This window comes from Sinocyclocheilus rhinocerous, unplaced genomic scaffold, assembly GCF_001515625.1.
Source record: "Sinocyclocheilus rhinocerous isolate Xijiao unplaced genomic scaffold, SAMN03320098_v1.1 scaffold1085, whole genome shotgun sequence".
In the NCBI taxonomy this organism is placed as follows: Eukaryota; Metazoa; Chordata; class Actinopteri; order Cypriniformes; family Cyprinidae; genus Sinocyclocheilus; species Sinocyclocheilus rhinocerous.
The window spans coordinates 384,000-391,692 of record NW_015659401.1 but is presented as its reverse complement, the minus strand read 5'-3'; the positions used below and the strand labels follow the sequence as shown (position 1 = coordinate 391,692).

General features: G+C 37.7%; 1 protein-coding gene across 3 annotated transcripts in view; it reads right to left on the bottom strand.

Annotated features, from left to right (window-relative positions):
• The window catches only part of LOC107723823 (E3 ubiquitin-protein ligase RNF130-like), a 62,689-nt gene extending 60,558 nt beyond the window's left edge, over positions 1–2,131 (bottom strand). For 2 of the 3 annotated variants that reach the window (XM_016532533.1, XM_016532534.1), the window contains exons 1-2: positions 1,905–2,131; positions 1,445–1,586 (exon numbers count right to left, since the gene is read on the bottom strand). The gene's annotated coding sequence lies outside the window, so the exon portion shown is untranslated. The remainder of the gene's footprint in view (positions 1–1,444; positions 1,587–1,904) is intronic. The other variant, XM_016532531.1, reaches the window with a different exon arrangement.
• Between the last annotated feature and the right edge of the window lie 5,562 nt (positions 2,132–7,693).

Below are 7,693 nucleotides of genomic sequence, written 5' to 3'. Positions count from 1 at the left end.
GCGTTGATCGGTGAAGACATTGCCGAAGATGCTGAAGAGATTGGCCGCGCCGGCGTCATGCAGCAGCTGCCTTCTCGCCTTCCTCCTCGCCTTCGTCTCGCCCAGGTATACGCTGTCGATCGGTGCCGACAAAACTATGGTGAACAAGGAGGATTATTATAGCGCCACGGTCAACGCCACCGTTTTGGACCATAAAGGCAATCCTCAACAGATGGTGACGAAGAATGACGGGCGGTACGGGCAGAATTCACCCAAAACAGAGGCGAAGGGGATCGTGATCGCACCTGCTGCTGTTAATGGGGGTGAGTTTGGATGTGCATTGATATTTTGAACAGGTGTGCGAAAATATTTCACCAGAACATTCTTTGCAGCTCTTCACTTATCAATAATAACTCTCTTAATAACCCTGTTGAGGAAAAAGGCATCTTAAAGCAGTCTTAAGATGGTTTGCAGGTCCTCGCTGGTCTCCTAGTCTGGGTGGACTGGTCTTTAGCTGGTTTAGCTATGCAGCCAAATGGACTTAAAGCTGGACCTGCTGAAAAAAGCCCTTGTGAAACCAGGCTGGTCAGGCTGACAGACCAGCCAAAACCAGTTTAGGATATTTTTTTTTGTGAATATGTTAATATTTTTGTTAATATGCTATTAAATTACCAGCTAATGACTATTGAAACCTTGCATGGGACTTTGGCAAAAATGTTATGGATATTGATACTCTATAAATACTGTATATATATATATATATATATACAGTATTTATACAGTATCAATATCCATAACATTTTTGCCAAAGTCCCATGCAAGGTTTCAATAGTCATTAGCTGGTAATTTAATAGCATATTAACAAAAATATTAACATATTCACAAAAAAAAATATCCTAAACTGGTTTTGGCTGGTCTGTCAGCCTGACCAGCCTGGTTTCACAAGGGCTTTTTTCAGCAGGTCCAGCTTTAAGTCCATTTGGCTGCATAGCTAAACCAGCTAAAGACCAGTCCACCCAGACTAGGAGACCAGCGAGGACCTGCAAACCATCTTAAGACTGCTTTAAGATGCCTTTTTCCTCAACAGGGTTATTAAGAGAGTTATTATTGATAAGTGAAGAGCTGCAAAGAATGTTCTGGTGAAATATTTTCGCACACCTGTTCAAAATATCAATGCACATCCAAACTCACCCCCATTAACAGCAGCAGGTGCGATCACGATCCCCTTCGCCTCTGTTTTGGGTGAATTCTGCCCGTACCGCCCGTCATTCTTCGTCACCATCTGTTGAGGATTGCCTTTATGGTCCAAAACGGTGGCGTTGACCGTGGCGCTATAATAATCCTCCTTGTTCACCATAGTTTTGTCGGCACCGATCGACAGCGTATACCTGGGCGAGACGAAGGCGAGGAGGAAGGCGAGAAGGCAGCTGCTGCATGACGCCGGCGCGGCCAATCTCTTCAGCATCTTCGGCAATGTCTTCACCGATCAACGCTACCCGACTCTGCGAATCTTTCAACGGTTAGCGCTGTCTCAAGAGCCCTCATGTAAACATACTGTCCTCCTCTCAAGCCACAACGTTCATATGAAGAGCCATGCGTCGCTTCCCCTAAAATAAAGACAGAAAGAAAGGGTAGATAGATTTGTCGACGTTACTGACTTTGCGATGACAACAAAACGCGTGTATTTCACCAGAGAGGCTTGAGTCCGTATAATGAACCCCGTTTTGTTTTATTAAAGGCGGTTAGACTTGTCTACAGGTCCTTTAACTAGTACACTGGCTTTTAACGACTGTTAAAGGGCAACAAATGTATCTCTTCTGCTGTCAGGACCGCTTTGTTCGTACAACCAGCTGCTGTGCAACAAAAACACCTGGCGAGCTGCGATTTTGATTTATTTAAAAAAAGGTTATGACGACCTATCATACCTGCTCGGTCGCTTCCACCTGTATTATTTACAGTCAAACTGTCTCTTTGTTGTGTTCACAGCGCCGTGGCTCGTTCGGCCATAGGCAGACCGATGAGTTCTGCTCGCCTTTTTTCCTTCCCAAAACTGAGCCGTACGCGTGTGCGCATGCGCGAAGCAGCGCGTCTCTCGCACGCTGAGATCAGATCAGTGGGAGGGAAGGACGGGGCCACATCACCATCATCTTAAAATGCGTATGCTGGTCCTTAATCACTCATTTAATACCAGTGGTAGCATTTGTGGCCGTTTACTTTTAAATTTGAAGAGTCTACAGTTTACATGGAGTGGTTGATGGCTATTATGTAGGCTATTTTTTATATATATTGCTATGATCAGAGCTTTTTTATTCCAGTTTGCTCATCTGAAAGATGATGTTTATGAAAAGAAGCATGTAAAGCACAATGGTGTCATAATAGAGATGAAACGTCCAAATCTGGTAGCCTGCATAAAACTAGGCTACTTTTATTTCTCTGTAAAGATTAATCTGTAGTCTCTTGTACATAAATTGAGATCACAATGCATTAAAACATGTCAGTGGTTGCATATGTGAAAACCCAGATCCTAATTTTTAACAAGTAATGGTAACACTTTCCAATAAGGTTTGTTAACCTTAGTTAATACATTAGCTAACATAAACTAACAATACCTCTTTCAGTAGGCTATTTATAATCTTTGTCAGGGTTAGCCAATGGAAATGCAATTGTTCATTGTTTATTCATGTTCAAAGTGCATTTGAACTCTGATTTTAAAAATGTATTAGTAAATGCTGAAATTAACTCAGTGAACAATACTTCTACAGCATTTAATCTTAGATAATGTTACTTTTTGTGTAATGACAAATCACTTGTTTTCTTCCTCATTGGCAAGTCACTTTGGATAAAAGTGTCTGCTAAATGAATAAATGTAGCCCAAATGTTAACTAATGAAGTAATGTTAAATGGATCATTATCGTAAAGTGTTATTCAAGTAACTGATTCACATGATATATTAAACTGTGTAACTTGTTAATTGTTTGCAGACATGCATAATGTTTCATTTGGTTATCTAAGTAAAATGCATGCACTCACTTAGCTGGGAACAATTTGTGAGTAAATGGGTTAAGTTATGGTGTTTGCAGAACATTTGCCACACCTGGCTGCATCTGTAGAGTATAGCCAGATGGTACGAATGTGCACTGGACAACAGATCCAGCTAACTGTCTATGAGGAGTCTTTTTTTCTTTTCTTTTCTTTTCTTTTTAATGCACAGTATAGCAAACAAGTCCTTACCGAATTTTGACAAACATCAGCAGGAGATACAAGAATCCCATTTTATATAATTTCCCTCTTTATTGTACATAATTTCACCTTTAAACAATTACATTTAACAGTTACATTTCATTTTAATTCATCATATGCACATTTCTTGTGTAGCCTAATAATAGCAGAGATCAGTTTTTAGCTGAACCATATCAACAACTCATCAGATCATTGGCTTTCTCTAGTGGAGGCCATATAGTCCTACATTACAATAAATTATTCTATTACAATATTACACAAGGCATAATACAATTATGTGTTTAATTAAGTTTTAACACTCCAACTTGAAATACATTCACTTTGAACCTCAATTATTAACTTTAAGTTTTTTTATAAACTTGGTGGAAATTTTTTTTCAGGTATTTTTAGTCCCTTTCCATATTTACTAACCCTTATTCATGTTTCTTCAGCTTCAGAGGATACAGAAATTACACTTATCAGCCCAGTACATTTCTCTATACAGTGCCCTCCACTAATATTGGCACCTTTGGTAAATATGAGCAAAGGCAGCTGTGATAATAAATAAGCATTGTTTATTTTTTTGATCTTTCATTCAAAAAATACTTCTACAGCATTTAATCTTAGATAATGTTACTTTTTGTGTAATGACAAATCACTTGTTTTCTTCCTCATTGGCAAGTCACTTTGGATAAAAGTGTCTGCTAAATGAATAAATGTAGCCCAAATGTTAACTAATGAAGTAATGTTAAATGGATCATTATCGTAAAGTGTTATTCAAGTAACTGATTCACATGATATATTAAACTGTGTAACTTGTTAATTGTTTGCAGACATGCATAATGTTTCATTTGGTTATCTAAGTAAAATGCATGCACTCACTTAGCTGGGAACAATTTGTGAGTAAATGGGTTAAGTTATGGTGTTTGCAGAACATTTGCCACACCTGGCTGCATCTGTAGAGTATAGCCAGATGGTACGAATGTGCACTGGACAACAGATCCAGCTAACTGTCTATGAGGAGTCTTTTTTTCTTTTCTTTTCTTTTCTTTTTAATGCACAGTATAGCAAACAAGTCCTTACCGAATTTTGACAAACATCAGCAGGAGATACAAGAATCCCATTTTATATAATTTCCCTCTTTATTGTACATAATTTCACCTTTAAACAATTACATTTAACAGTTACATTTCATTTTAATTCATCATATGCACATTTCTTGTGTAGCCTAATAATAGCAGAGATCAGTTTTTAGCTGAACCATATCAACAACTCATCAGATCATTGGCTTTCTCTAGTGGAGGCCATATAGTCCTACATTACAATAAATTATTCTATTACAATATTACACAAGGCATAATACAATTATGTGTTTAATTAAGTTTTAACACTCCAACTTGAAATACATTCACTTTGAACCTCAATTATTAACTTTAAGTTTTTTTATAAACTTGGTGGAAATTTTTTTTCAGGTATTTTTAGTCCCTTTCCATATTTACTAACCCTTATTCATGTTTCTTCAGCTTCAGAGGATACAGAAATTACACTTATCAGCCCAGTACATTTCTCTATACAGTGCCCTCCACTAATATTGGCACCTTTGGTAAATATGAGCAAAGGCAGCTGTGATAATAAATAAGCATTGTTTATTTTTTTGATCTTTCATTCAAAAAAATTCACAAAATTCTAACCTTTCATTGAAGTAAAACAATTGAAAATGGGGGGAAATCACATTATGAAATAAATGTTTTCTCCAATGCATGTTGGCCACAATTATTGGCACCCCTAGAAAATCTTATGAGGAAAATATCTCTGAAGTATATTCCCATTCATATTTACATTTTATTTTAGCAAACCAGGGTGACTAGAGCATGAAATTGTCCAGCAATTACTTCCTGTTCCACAGGATTATAAATATGAGGAACACAAAGGCTAAATTCACTCAATCATCTTGCCATTTGTGTCAATAATGTAAATTAAACATTAGAAAGAAAATCACTGTAAAATACATTTATATTTGTAAAATAATGTATATTGAATTTATACAGTGAAGACTATTCAGTCTATTTCTAGTCTATTTATTTTATACAATATATTTCTTATTCAGTGCTTTAAGTGTTTGTAGGTCAATTTCTTTGTTCTATTGTAATTCATGACGGTTTACTTGTCTTCAGTAAGTTTGTTTTTACATAGGCTAGTATTTTTTTGTTGTTGAGATATTGGAATTGGTAACAAGAATTATGAAACTTTGATTGGATAAAAATCCTATGTTAAGCTATATCATTATTGTGGCGTGGGGGCCTGCAGTAAGTCATAGCCCCGGGGCCCATTGAGGTCTTAATGCGGCCCTGACTAGGAGCATGAAATTGTCCAGCAATTACTTCCTGTTCCACAGGATTATAAATATGAGGAACACAAAGGCTAAATTCACTCAATCATCCACAAGGAGTAAAACCAAGGAATAGTTCAGATGTGCAGAACAAGATTGTTAAGCTTCACAAAAGAGAAAGTGGCTGTAAGAAAAGAGCTAAAGCATTGAAAATCCCCATTTCCACCATCACAGCAATAATTAAGAAGTTCCAATCAACTAAAGATATTACAAATCTGCCTGGAAGAGGACGTGTGTCTATATCGTCCTAATGCACGGTGAGGAGGAGAGTTTGAGTGGCCAAAGACTTTCCAAGGATCACAGCTGGAGAATTACAGAGATTAGTTGAGTCTTCGGGTCAGAAAGCCTTAAAAAATATATCAAACAGCCCCTTCATCACCGCATGTTGTTCAGGAGGGTTTAAAGAAAAATCCTCCTCGCTCATTCAAAAACAAACTCCAGCATATTCAGTTGCCAGACATGACTGGGACTTCAAACAGGACTGGTTTCAATGGTTGGATGAAACAACAAAAAAAGAGCTTTTTACAGAAAACCCACCAGATGGGATAAAAAGTACCCCATGCCCACGGTTAAATATACTGCTGGATCTTTAATGTTGTGGGCCTATTTTTCTGTCAGACGTCCCGGACATCTTGTTCAGAGACATGGCATCATGGATTCTATCAAATACCAAGAGAAAAAAATCTAAACCTGACTGCCTCTGTTAGAAATCTTATAATGGGCCCTGGTTGGATCTTCCATCAGGACAAATCAACACAAAAATGTTGTCACTGAGCACGAGGTTAAGCTTTTGCCATGGCTGTCCCAGTTCCCTGACCTGAAAATAAGCAGGGTGAACTGAAGAGAGGAAGCACTAACATGGAGCTGGGTATCTGAAGGGTCAGGAGAGATTCTGTATGGTCTCTGATCTCTTGTCAGGTGTTCTCTAAACTCATTGGGCATTATAGGAGAAAACTCAGAGCTGTTATCTTGGGAAAAGGACGTTGCAATAATTGGGTGTCAATAATTGTGACCAATGTGAACTAGATAAAAACATTCATTTCATAATGAGATTTTTTCCCCACTTTCCATTGTTTTACTTCAATTGTAGACCAGGATTTTTTGAATGAAAGATCAAATGGATAAACCATGCAGATTTATTTTTACAGCCACCTTTGCTCAACTTTACAAAGGGTGCCAATATTAGTTGAGGGCATTGTATATTCTTAAAAATGTTGTACTTAAGAAAATGTTTCAGTCACTCTAATTTACATTTTTATTATAACTTGAGAACAATGCAGGGCAGATGGAATGCAAAACTGGGATAGTGACCAGGAGCTGATGCATGCACAGTCATGAAACAGCACATGGCATGCACAGACATGATACAATGGAAAACTGAAACTAACAGTTGACTAACTGAAATTAAATAATTTTTCTACTCTCAGACAGGGGAGCCTTTAAAGTATATACACATGAAATTGGCTTGTATACTGCGGACAAAAAGATGGAGTTCCTGTCAGAATTCACAGCACTAGCTCCATTCCTTTCCTGTTGCATTACTCCAAGTTAGACTTTGACTAGTATCCCCTGTGAAGATATCATCACCTCGATGACCATCGGTTCAAGACCACGGGAACCAGACAAGTCCTCTGCACCTGTGTTGCAGCCTGAAATTAAACCATGCCATGCTGGTTTCGTCTGGCCAGAGGAGAACTGGCCCCCCAACTGAGCCTGGTTTCTCCCAAGGTTTTTTCTCCATTTCTGTCACTGATGGAGTTTTGGTTCCTTGCCGCTGTCACCTTTGGCTTGCTTAGTTGGGGACGCTTGACTGATTGCACAGACACTATTGGAAGATAACTGAACTGGATGATGGCATCACTGAATCATCAATGAACTTGCTTTAGCTGTAAAAACGACTGCGTTATTGTCTTCTTGCATCAACTATTTTCCTGTTTGACACTGTAAAGTTGCTTTGACACAACCAGTATTGTATAAAGTGCTATACAAATAAAGGTGACTATCTGATTCATTTGTCTCTCAGTACCTTCAACAGTTACATTTATCATATGTTATTAAGTGGATATATATATATATATATATATATATATATATATATATATATAT